The 12,332-nt window shown below is 31.0% G+C and overlaps 1 non-coding gene across 1 annotated transcript; it reads right to left on the bottom strand.

Annotated features, from left to right (window-relative positions):
* Positions 1–8,562: 8,562 nt before the first annotated feature.
* Positions 8,563–12,074, bottom strand: LOC25489312 (uncharacterized). The gene is made up of 4 exons (XR_005645450.1): positions 11,872–12,074; positions 9,639–9,733; positions 8,950–9,161; positions 8,563–8,846 (listed from the first exon to the last, which is right to left on the bottom strand). It is a non-coding gene; the product is annotated as an uncharacterized protein (transcript).
* Positions 12,075–12,332: the final 258 nt, after the last annotated feature.

The raw sequence follows: 12,332 nt of genomic DNA, 5'->3' as shown, positions 1-12,332 counted from the left end.
TAATCTCTTTACTACATGTTCATCATAGATTCTCCAATGAGCTAGCCAATTGGGCTATCAGATATTTCTCTATTCACATATAATGATGTATTATGTTCATCGAGAAATGTTTAGAAAAGATGACACGAGTTTTTTTTAGTTTAACCAATATTTTGAGTTTGAATTCGAGTTTGGATATGCAACAACATTAAAACTCCTAAAAGAGTTTGCCGTCTATTTGAGCTCCACAAGATTTGAAGGATTAACTTCCACAATTATGTGCATAGGATATTAGGTTAAAAATAAAATACTATGTTTGACTTTATATTGAAGTAAAAATGTGCATGCAATTAGTACATATTGCTAAGGGAAAAAACTCCCATGTGATTGCTTCATTTTGAGGTTGGTTCATTTGATAAAAAAATTTGGTTATCATCATACCCTATAAATGTGTGAATTCAGCTCAATTGCATAAGAACTTTGTTGACAAATAGTAATATATAAGTATCTTTGTAAGCGTTTTATGAATTTTGGTGAGACTTCGAGACTCAATTCACCTAAATTTCTGCATAGGCATGTATTTAGTCAAAATTGTAAGATGATTTCATCAAAGCAGTTGGAGAGATGTTATCAAAAGTTGTGAGTACTAACTAGTAGTTTAGTTTTAAAAATTGAGCTCAACTCACTTTTTATTTAATCTTGGCACTTTATAACCATATATAAAGTGTAATTCAAGCAACTGAAATATATGATTAAATCTCCCTTAGTTTTGGATTTGGGTTTGATAAATTTGACTTGCAAACAAGAAGATTACTTGAAAAATCAAGTTAACAATGGCGGTGGTTGAAACACTCATATCATTATTCACCTTGTTTTCTTCTGTGGGTACACGTTATTAATTAATCTTTTCTTATAAAGTATGGTTTATTATTATTTATATTTTGCATGCATCACTCATATCAGTGATTTCTTTTTATGATTCCATTTATTTTGTCCATTACAACCCATATATATGACGAGGGGAATAGCGGTGCATGTGATGTGATCCAATATTATGGATACTGTTCATAATGGCTCAGCCATAGGAACCTCTCTACACTCTATCCATATGATACATTTAAGAAAAAATAATCTATTTGTTTTAAATTTTAGAAAAAATAATCTATTTGTTTTAAAAAAGAAATTATTGAGAATATTTTCTTTTAATAATAATTACTTTGTCTTTAGAAGTTAACGACTCTTTGTTAAGGTTTTTGGAAGGAAAAAATTGAGAATTTAAAAAATAATTTAATTATTTTTTAAATTCTCAATTTTTTCGAATCAAAATGCTTCTTCAAAAAGATTGGAGAGTCAATATTTTCGTATATATTATAAAAAAAAAACGCAGTAGATGATTTGACTAATATGATATGTAAGTTTCATGTATCATTGAAAGTTTTTGATCAACACCAGAATCATACCTCTCTATTTAGTGGGAGTTTTTACCACATCTTTAATTTTTTTTAGTCTTTTGGCTTTAGCACTTTTTTTTGTTTGACAATATAACACATTCTTTTCTTAAAAAAAGATAAAATGGTCTTAACTTCACAATTAAAAGAGTGTGTTTGAAGGATATGAATAATGGGAAGCTTTAGGTTTGTATTATGGTATATAAGCATGTGAATCATGTGATGGTTACCATTTTAATTTGTGTTTGGTCAAGAAGAGTTAGTAGTACTATTATATATATCGAGTTATATTTTGGTCAAAATTATACTATTTAGTCTTAGTTGACGATATAACTACGCTAGTGGCCTTTCTTGATCGACCCTATGCATGTCAATCAATATATATAATGATTCTAATGCAAATTTATGACATCTATGTACGTACGTTAGAGTTTGGTTGAATATGAAATGAATTCATTATCATGTAATAGTTTGAAGTGATTTTTTACATGGGAGCTGTTGGTGCAAAATTTACTTGGAGGGGACCACTTTTTAACTATATTTCCAGGATTTTGAACAACTTTATAGAGCTCTTAGTAAGGATAATTGGAGAATTAGAGGTGGTGTTGAAACAAGAAGGTGATCCTATGTCACCTTATTTGTTCGTTCTCTATGTGGAAAAAAATATGCGTGAAAGAGCATAATTCAGAAATGCAAACTAATGTTAGATAATTAGTTTAAACATATATCATTAACTCTAGTAGGTTTTGATGCATAATAAGTGCGTGCATTTGAAAAAAATTGCAATTTTGGATCTCTACTTAACAAGTTGAAATGATCAATGCATTAAATCATGAAGGGTTAAAGTTCTCTTTCCATGATTAGAATTCTACTAATGATTCATCTCTGGTTGAAGTTGTTTAAAAATGTTATATGTGAAATCCTATTAGTTGTGATTTGAAATTCTACTGATGCTTCTCTATCAATTATCTCAATATTAAAATTGTATTATAAATATTACATATCATTCTTTTTATTTTTTATTTTACTTTACTCAAGTTTATTGTGTTGCTCAAACCTTTGTTTAAGTTGTATTATAGATATTTTGCATGTAATAGAGATAACATTTAAGAGTGTTTAGATAAGAAAACACAGTTTTGTTTGAAATTAGGCAATTTTCTCAAGCTGAAAACTGAGTTATATACTGAGAATACTGAATAGAATATTATTAACACTCTTAGAGAAGCTTTTCCGCTCATGTGATTAGTAGTCGTACTTAGAGACGGTCTACATTATGGGTGCATGGGCCTCCACAAAAAAATTGTAATTGCAAAATGCATTAGATTATCGTGTTATGTCAGCTACCCCATCCATTTTTTTTTTTTTTTGTGAAAATAGACAAGTTTTGTTCAAAGACCTCATGTCTAAGGTTGAGAAAACGATAAAAAAACAACTAATCATCTCAATACAATTTATTGTGACACTCCCACTTCCGAAAACGCAAAAGAAAAAGGAGAATATGAAATATTGACGAAGATGAAGACAATTCAATTTCACTAGCTAGCTAGATAGGTTATGATACTTTTTTTATCGGTGTTCATCATTTTTCTGTTGATATTACACCAAAATATGTTGGTGTAATTTTTTTCATTCAAAAAAAATTACACCAACATATTTTTTGTGGTCGATTATGTAATACCAATTTTTATGACCAATATGTAACTAATGTTATATAATTTATATAAATATACGACTTTTTATGTGGTAATTATTGCTCACATTTTATATAAATATATGTCTCCTTTTAACCAACTACTTATTTTATCTTTCATTTGGTTTTATTCTGATACTTGTTATCCCATAAAACTTTGTGAAGTGAAACATGTGTGAAGATGCACAAGTTAAAGCTCATGTCAGATACTTCGCCTTCAAGAGGACGATTAAGGTTTTTTTTAACTCTCATCGACAAATTGGATGAGTTGAAGACACAACTTAACAAATACTTTGTCCATCTCGGTGAAAATCAAACAACATTTCATGTATTTGTACAGGTGTCATGCTTAGATCTGGGAGCGGATATAGATGAAGACATGTGGAAAACCATTTATTTTCCACTGGCTATTCATGATGATGGGGATGTAGAATACATGTTTCTGTTGATGGTTGAAAAATAATAAACTATATTTCTCTATCCGCTCCAACTAAGATTTAAGTCTTTTTTTTTATGTATTGAAGTGTAATATGTTCAAAAACATTTGTAATGTTCCACTTTTAATGAATTTCAATCTTTTGTGGATTGTGTTTGTAATGTTGTATTGGTGTAATTTAGATTAATTATGACTGAATATGTTATGATGAGGCGAGACTTATGAATGAGTTTTGTTGTCGAAATTGTTATGCGGTTGAGGCAAATTGTGTTTATAGGTTACGAGTCATTAACGGTTTGGTTTTGAAGGATTAAATGTTGTTCTGCAGCACATCAGAACTCAACAGCAGTTAACTGCTGCCTGTACCGAGCGTGATTTAACTGCCGTTGGGGTTTAGCGCAAGTTAACTCACACTGGGTACCAAGCGGTAGTTAACTTACGAAGAAGTTAGTTGAGGAATTTCAGGATCGGAATGAGCAAAACTGAAAGGGATAATAGCAATTTTCATGTGTTGTTCTCAAATAGCCTAGTGGCTAGAAGTTGTCTTTTTTAAGGTAAATAAGTGCGATACCCGAGGTTCGAACCCACCTCCTACATATATAATACAATGTTCCTGCCAATTAAGTTAAGCTCACGAGGACAAACATTTTTTTTTTTTCATTTGATCTTAATTTTCAAACTTCCAAGTTCTAACTAGATAACTGAAAAACAAGGAAGGAATGAAATTGATTCATTGAAATTAAAATGCATGATTAATATTTTTTTTTGGAGAGATTAGGAAATATAAATAAATAAGATGCTCTTTATTCCAATAATACATAATACAACACCACTACGAATCGGTCCTAACTAGGTCATGAACATAAAACCAGTTAAGTATGTGTGCTTTAATTGAAATTAATTTAAAACATCATGAAACATAAAAATATAAAAATAAATTAATAGGAGCATCTTAAGGTGGATCTAAAGTCTCAGATAAAAAGAACTCATGGGAACCATGTCCACCTTCTGGTCCCATATTGTTGAAGCCAAACAAATGAGGTTGCATCATAAGGTTATGAAAAAAGTTATGCTAAAAAGATTAAACCTTGTTGAGGATTTGGGTCATGTTCAAGAGGCGTGTTAGAGGATGAAGCATTTCAACAAAAAAACGAAAGGGTTTGGCTAAAAGTACCCCATATTTCAACCCTATCAGCATGTTGTGCAACATGTTTCTGAAGATTCCCCAAAGTCTTCTTGAATAATTCAAGTTGGACCATATTTATATTCATCCCATCAATGGGACAAGTCCACAAAAAAATGGGCATCATTCTTCTTCACAGTCGGCTCAGTTCATTCCAATGGTTCTTCTCGATGTCCAATGCATCTTTCATACGAGTCTGCAGAGCATTGAGTTTGCGCACTTTGGCGTTACGGTACGCCTCAATGAATTGCATTATGCCATTGTTTTGGGGTGGGATCTGAGAGAGATAACGATTTATGACTGTTTCAACATTTGGGTGACCAAATGAAAATACCTTCTCACCAAGTAAGGATTAAAATGATCAGCAATTTTGTTGCTATGCAAATTGGGTGAAACAACGCTCCCATTAAACCCCTTTGTTATTTTAATCCTTACTTTTTTGTGGGTTACGGATTTAATAGGATTAAAAAATCTTTCTCGTATCTCATTATTTCATCACTCAAACACCTTCAGATAGTTCATTCTTATGAATCGATTCCTTATCGTTCTTGTTAAATCACATTTCTTTGCTTTTTTGTTCTTCACGGCTGAATACATGTTGATTGAAAAACTATATTCTTGTTTTTCTATGATGCACGTTAAATTGGGGAAAAACATATGGATGATTGATTGTTAATTGGACGGGGAAAAAAGTATCGAAGAAAAAAATACCATGTTAATTGGAAAAACTATATTATGTGTTTTCTACAAAGCATGTTGGTTGGAAAAAATAATCATGTTAATTGGATTATGTGTTTTTCTAATATAAGTAGTGTACATCGAACATGACAGGAGAAAAAAAATGCTATCGTATTTCTTATCATGGTCACCAAACGTAAGATATGATACATGGTTGTCATATTACTATCATATTTATATCTTTATCCAACTTCTTATCATATCATATTTCTATCATATATGAACATCAAAAAAGCCTCTAGGATACACAATTTAATTAAAAACAGGAACCAAAAGAAATGACGAAAAACATTTGAGAAACCAAAACTTGCTGATATATTTTAAAGGGAATGAAATCAAAATTTTTGACATTTATAACGATTAGAATCTTGTTTAAGCCAAAGTTTTATTTAACAAATGGAACGACTGTTCGCTCAAAAAAAATAAAATGGAATGACTAGGAATCTATGTTCAGTAACAAATTAATGATATATATAAAATTAGAGGTGAATTTTTTTTCCTAATATTAATTAAGGATAATTATTACTTTATAAAACTAATTTATTTAAAAAAATTATACTTTTTTCTTTGAATTATAATATATTATAATTAATTAATTTAATATATTTTTAGTTGTGACATAATTTTAATTTATTGCATGATAATAAAATTAATAGCATTTTATAAAATAGACTACTAGATTAAAACTAATTTTTTAATAATTGTGGAAGAATGAAATTATTATTAATTAAAGTGACAAATTTTTTTTTTTTTATTTTGTAACAAATTGATCCTATATTTTTTATTAAACTTTGTCAAAAATATGGAAGGTCCAAAAAGTGTTTAATGTATCAAGCATGATTACTTATATACATTTTTTTTTATTGTTTTCCAATTCAATCCTAATTTACAAATAAATAGTTCATCAACAACATTGTAAATCAATTAATCGATCAATTTTATTTCATATGAAGACTAAATAAAAAACACTTATAAATCCGAATTTAGACCTACGAAAATGAACAATAAACCTACTACATTGTTTGTAAAAGATGCCATCATTACTCTTTATATAGGCACCACACTCATTATTTTTTATATAAATAAATTAATATAAAAATGATTATTACAAATTCTTACAACTATCCAAATACAGTTTATCTAACAAGTATTATAAAAATTTACAAAAGAATGACATTTTTAAACATTGAATCATATGTCATATAAGCCATATTAAAAGAGATTTGATGAGATCTCTCAATCCAGTAAATATTTCAATGTAACGAAAAGTTAGATTTTGAAAAAGAACATCGTGTCAAAAATATACTCACAACATTTATCTCTAAAATGACCCCTTCACGCCCAATTACAGTGTGTCATTTCTTGTCTATAGAACAAACACACCCACCCATATTTTTCTCTCTCTCATTTTGTGCTTCAGCCGTGTCGAGTCGAATGAAAACTCGAGGTCGCCAATAGATTAAGATGAAAAATATGAGCAATGAAAAGCAATCTGCAAGTGACTTTTTTGAAGCTCCATAGTGGGCTCTTCAAGATAGCTAGCGAGCTTTGCACCCTTTGTGGCGCATATGTTGCTCTAATTATATTCTCACATGGTGAGAAGGTATTTTCATTTGGCCACATAAATGTAGAAACAATCATAAATCGTTATCTCTCTCAGATCCCACTACAAAACAATGGCATCTTGCAATTCATTGAGGCTTACCGTAATGCAAAAGTGCGCAAGCTCAATGCTCTGCTGACTCGTATGAACGATGCACTAGACATCGAGAAGAACCGTTGTAATGAGTTTGAGCCAGCTGCGAAATGAGGCTCATTATGGTGGACTTGTCCCATTGATGGGATGAATAAGATCCAACTTTAATTACTCAAAAAGGCTTCGGAGGATCTTCAGAAACTTGTTGCACAACATGGTGATATGGTTGAAATATATGGTACTTCTACCCAAACCCTTCCATTTTTTTTTGTTGGAAATGCTTCATCCTCTAACATGCCTCTTGAGCATCAACCAAATCCTTAACAGGATTCAATCTTTCCTGCAGAATTTTTCAGAACCCTATGTTGCAACCTCATTTGTTTGGCTTCAACAATATGGGAGGAGAAGGTGGACATGGTCCCCATGGGTTCTTTTGATCCGAGCCCTTAGATCCACCTTACGATGCTCCTATTAATTTATTTTATATTTTTAGGTTCAATGATGTTTTAAATTAATTTTAATTAAAAGAGACAAACCTAATTGGTTTCCTGTTTGTGACCTAGTTAGGACTGAATCATAATGTTGTTGTGTTATGTATTATTTAAATAAAGAGCATCTTATTTATTTATATTTCCATATCTCCAAAATTTTCATCAATCATTTTAATTTCCATGAATCAATTTCATACCTTCGTTGTTTTTCAATCATCTAGTTGAAAGTTTGAAAATTAGAAGAACGATTCATTGGACCTCAGTCCTTTAAACAAGTATGTGTTTTATTCAGACAAAAAAGAAGAAGAAAGAAACATGGTAAATAATATAGTCACACAAGAAAGAAATTTGAATTTTAGCAGGATTGTCTAATTGTCTAATGAAACTAACCAATTTAACATGATCATAAATTAGTCGAGCTACGAACAACCTTGAGTTTGCAGCTCTACAAATATGGATACATGCTAACCAGCCACCATGCACAAATCATCCTCTTTCACAATGCAACATATCTATTCTACCGTTAACAAAATATGATTCAAACTAGGGTTTGAATCATATGGCAGCTAGGGTTTGTAATTTCTTGAGAAAATATTCAAAAAAGTAAGAAAAGTGTCTGCTACTTTTAACTTGTTAAGGTACAATAGTCCGTCATCAATTTCTTTTCATTTAGGAGAAAATTTCAATAACCAAAATAAGGTAATAAAGTTGCATACTAACCCTTCAAATTCTTCTCTTGCGTTTTAAACGTTTCAACAAAGATTGTACTCCTTCTTGCAAAGTTGCTTTCCTTCCCTCTTTGTAGTTCCATAATTCTGAGGTTACATATCTCCCACTAGGATTACATTCATTCATCTTCATCAAAGCTTTCACCAAAGTAAGAGAAAAGTACTTACATTGATTAATTCTTTTCGAGCTTCTTGCAGCTCGTCGTTACTCTTACGCTCTTTGATGATTAGGGTTTGATTTAGTGTCTGTAAGTCTTCCACTGATTGTAACTTCTCCTTAAAACCCTTATAAAGATTAGCTCCCCTCTTCAAAACTTCTACATCTTTGTCATCTTCTATGAACTTCAACAAGCATTGTGTTGTTTTCAGTCTCTGAATCTCACATTTCAGCTTTTATTTCATTTCCAGTTTTCTTTCAAGCTGAATGATTTTAGCATGCAACTTTTCTTTTTTTTCTCTGTATAAATATTTATTCAAAGAGCATAAATTATATGCTACTATGAAGCTTACAAGCACACTTTTTATCCATTAACAAAAATAAACAAAGGAAATGTAATTACCTTTGTAAGTGCTCTTTGAGCCCGAAGATCTTCCCTGCCTTGGACTGGGGTACCATCCCCTCACCCTAAAATTTCTTTCATAAAAAAAAAAAAAAAAAAAAAAACAAAGGACAATACAAACCTTTTGATCTTCATCCAATTTAAAAAGATATTCATCTGCAAACAATTTCTCCTCACTAGCCATCTGAAAAAAAGCTATTTGTTGTTGCATTCTGCATAGACAATAAATGTAATCAAAATCTCTCTAATATTCACACTCTATAAAGAAGGGAAAACAGATAAAAACACAATGTGATATGCAAACAGTCATGTAAGTATTTTTCGTAAGACTTAGGTCTTTTAAATTATTTAATTGTAACTTGTAGGCCCCAAATAACTTACATTTTTAAGATCTAAAACATCTCAAATTGTTACAGTTAAATAACTTAAAGAGCTAGTTGGTACGGAAAAAACTTAAAGAGCAACTTTTTACAATTAATTAACATAAAGACCTAAGCGGTACAAAAAAAAACTTAAAAGACCAATTTTTACAATTAAATAACTCAAAGGACGTCTGATGTAAAAGATGAAGAATGAAATCACATTTTGAATAAGAGGAAGCATGAAATCACATTTTAGCAAACAAAATAAATGAATTCAATTACAAAAATAATTATGTAACTATTTATTCCATGGGCAGCAATACATACCGTAGGATGTTTTTGTCCTTCAGAATTTTGCATTTCATCATTGTTCTCTCCAACTTCTTGCTTCTCCATCCACTTTATAAAGAACTCTTTGATATCTAAAACAATAATCTTCATTTTAGAACATTCATACGTAAAAAGTTCTATATATTTTTCTAGTGACTGAATTTTGGAACTCATTCTTGTGATACAGACAGATAAGAAAGTAATAAGAAAACAAATACTCTTTATTATACTAGTAAGATAAGATGCAAATCCGTACGCTATGGAAGTACATAATTTATAAAATTCCTTCAGATAACATCTTGTATATGGTGTGCGTAAAATTCTTTGAATTCTGCTCTTTACTCGAACGGTTTTGCTCATTTTCAAAGTAAATATCCAAAATACCCCTACACATGTTAACTCATGTCGGTGTTGCATTTTTTCTTTCTCACTTTCACACCACTATTGCAAAGGCTGCTTCTTCCTTCATCTCCTCCATTTTCCTTCTTTGCTTTGCTTTGATTAGTGGATCTTTTATAAGGCAACGTGTCATCACCATGTTTTGCATGATTGTGAAGGAGTATTTTAGCATCTTACATGTATGGGGTTGAGTCATTTGAATGTTTTTTTTCAATATTTTTTATTTTCATCTTTCATTTCTCTCTGTTTGCTGCACCATCTCCCTCTATTATCTTGTTCTTCGTCTGGAAAAGAAAAATATCACTACTTTTTCATCTTTCACAAAACAAGCTCTTCTAATCTGTATGCAAAGAAGTAGTTAACTATGCACAAACAGAGACGACATTGTTTCACAAGGCAAATATTGAACACAAATCTTTGAAGACACCTGCTATATTTTAAGGACTTTAATTGAATAGAAATCATAGCATCTCACACATTAATTCAAAAAATTATCCACAAAATAAGAAGAGAGAGGTAATGACGTGAAAGAAGAAAGAGAGTAGTAGGCTTTTATTGAATTTGGACAAGTGAAAAAGAAAACCAGCGTAGTTAACTCACGCAGGGGTATTTGTGACATTTACTTTGGGAATGAGCGAAACCATTTGGGTGAAGAGTAAAATTCAAATTCTTTAGAATCTACTCCAACAAATTAAGATTTCACCCAGCGTCGTTACTAGTATTTTCTGGGTCTAAGGCCAAGTTTGATAAAAAGGCCCCCTTATATAATATATCATAAATTTTTTTTTGATAAGTGATGAATGAGACATGTGGTAATCAACTAATCATGACGAGTGACATATCAACTATGATGCCAGCCTAAGTCACCATAACACCATAATACTCTTCATCTGCATACCCCCCTTTAGAAAACCAATTGATATATACACTCATCCCCTCTAAAAAATATTAGGTCGTAGGTCGACGCACCCCTGAGCTATGACTTAGGTCGGCCCTGATTACATCATGTTTGGTTCATGTGATATCCAAGTCACACAAAATCTTGATGATTGAACTTTGTCGCATGGCATAGAGTTGCTACATCATCACTACCATGTCAGTCGTCGGCATCCAATGGGAGACTGACATGTGGCAAGGAAGAAAAACAAAAACAAACATTTTTTTTAAGAATCCAAACTAACCTATTAAAATTGATATTGGGAACAATAGAACTTGATATCTTGAGAGGAGCACACTCAAAAGTCTAAGCCGACACCACCAGATCAGCCTATGAGGGTTAAAAAAACATAATTACTGCTATCAAAAGCAAAAACTATAATAGATTTACTATAGTACTCGCCTTCATGTCAATTTAATGGTCATGGAACCGTTATTTGTTCGAATAGTCCGATCTGATGTTTTATCATTGCCCCATCTCAAATCTGATTAACTTGTAACCCTAAATTTAACTCAATCCTAAAAAAAAAACTCTAAATATGTTTTCATATGAATTTGATTTTAATTCTATCTGAATTCAAATTGAAGGTATAATTCTCAAATTTGATTCTTATATCTATCTAATTTTCATATCTGTAAATGAATTTTTGATTATTCCTTCATTACTTTTTAGGACAACTCATTTCAAAACTCATCATGCGTACCAATAAAACGCGAAATCATGGCAGAACATAAATATAGAGGAAAATTGACATAAACATGTCTAGTGGCATGATAGATAAATACATAAATTTCAATACATCTCATTCTTTAAAATTTGTTTAATAAATAAAAAGATTGCAATATCTAAAGAATAAATTGAAAAACAGTATTAAATTGGATTAAGATTTTGTACCTGATTTGTCTTGTTGAATCGATTAGGCTTGAACTCCTAAGTTTTCTCGTACGATGTTGTAAAAAAATGTTGCAAAATCAGTGGTAGGATGACGTATCATTACTCTATATACTATTGATCAAATGGGCTGGCCTTGTGTGTCCAGACCCAAATAATGTTGATAAGCCCGTAAATGAGCCAAAATAGATTAAGTTGTTTTTTGCACCTCCATATTTTTCTGATAAGCTACTCACACCTCATTGGATGTATGATTTTGTATCAAAACTTTGATGTTTTGTTTGTCAATATAGTTCACGCAGCGTGACTTAAGTTACGTTGGTTACAGGTCTGCGTGAGTTAACTCCCGATGTTACTAATATATCAGCAGACATCATTGAATGTTATGCAACCAAGTCATTAATGACCCGTAATCTTTACACACTAATAATTGATCCGAATTACGTCAGTTTCACAACATAATC

Source organism: Medicago truncatula, chromosome 3 (assembly GCF_003473485.1).
Source record: "Medicago truncatula cultivar Jemalong A17 chromosome 3, MtrunA17r5.0-ANR, whole genome shotgun sequence".
NCBI classification, from domain to species: domain Eukaryota; kingdom Viridiplantae; phylum Streptophyta; class Magnoliopsida; order Fabales; family Fabaceae; genus Medicago; species Medicago truncatula.
Note: the sequence above shows the minus strand (reverse complement) of the source record. Positions and strands in the feature narration are given on the sequence as shown.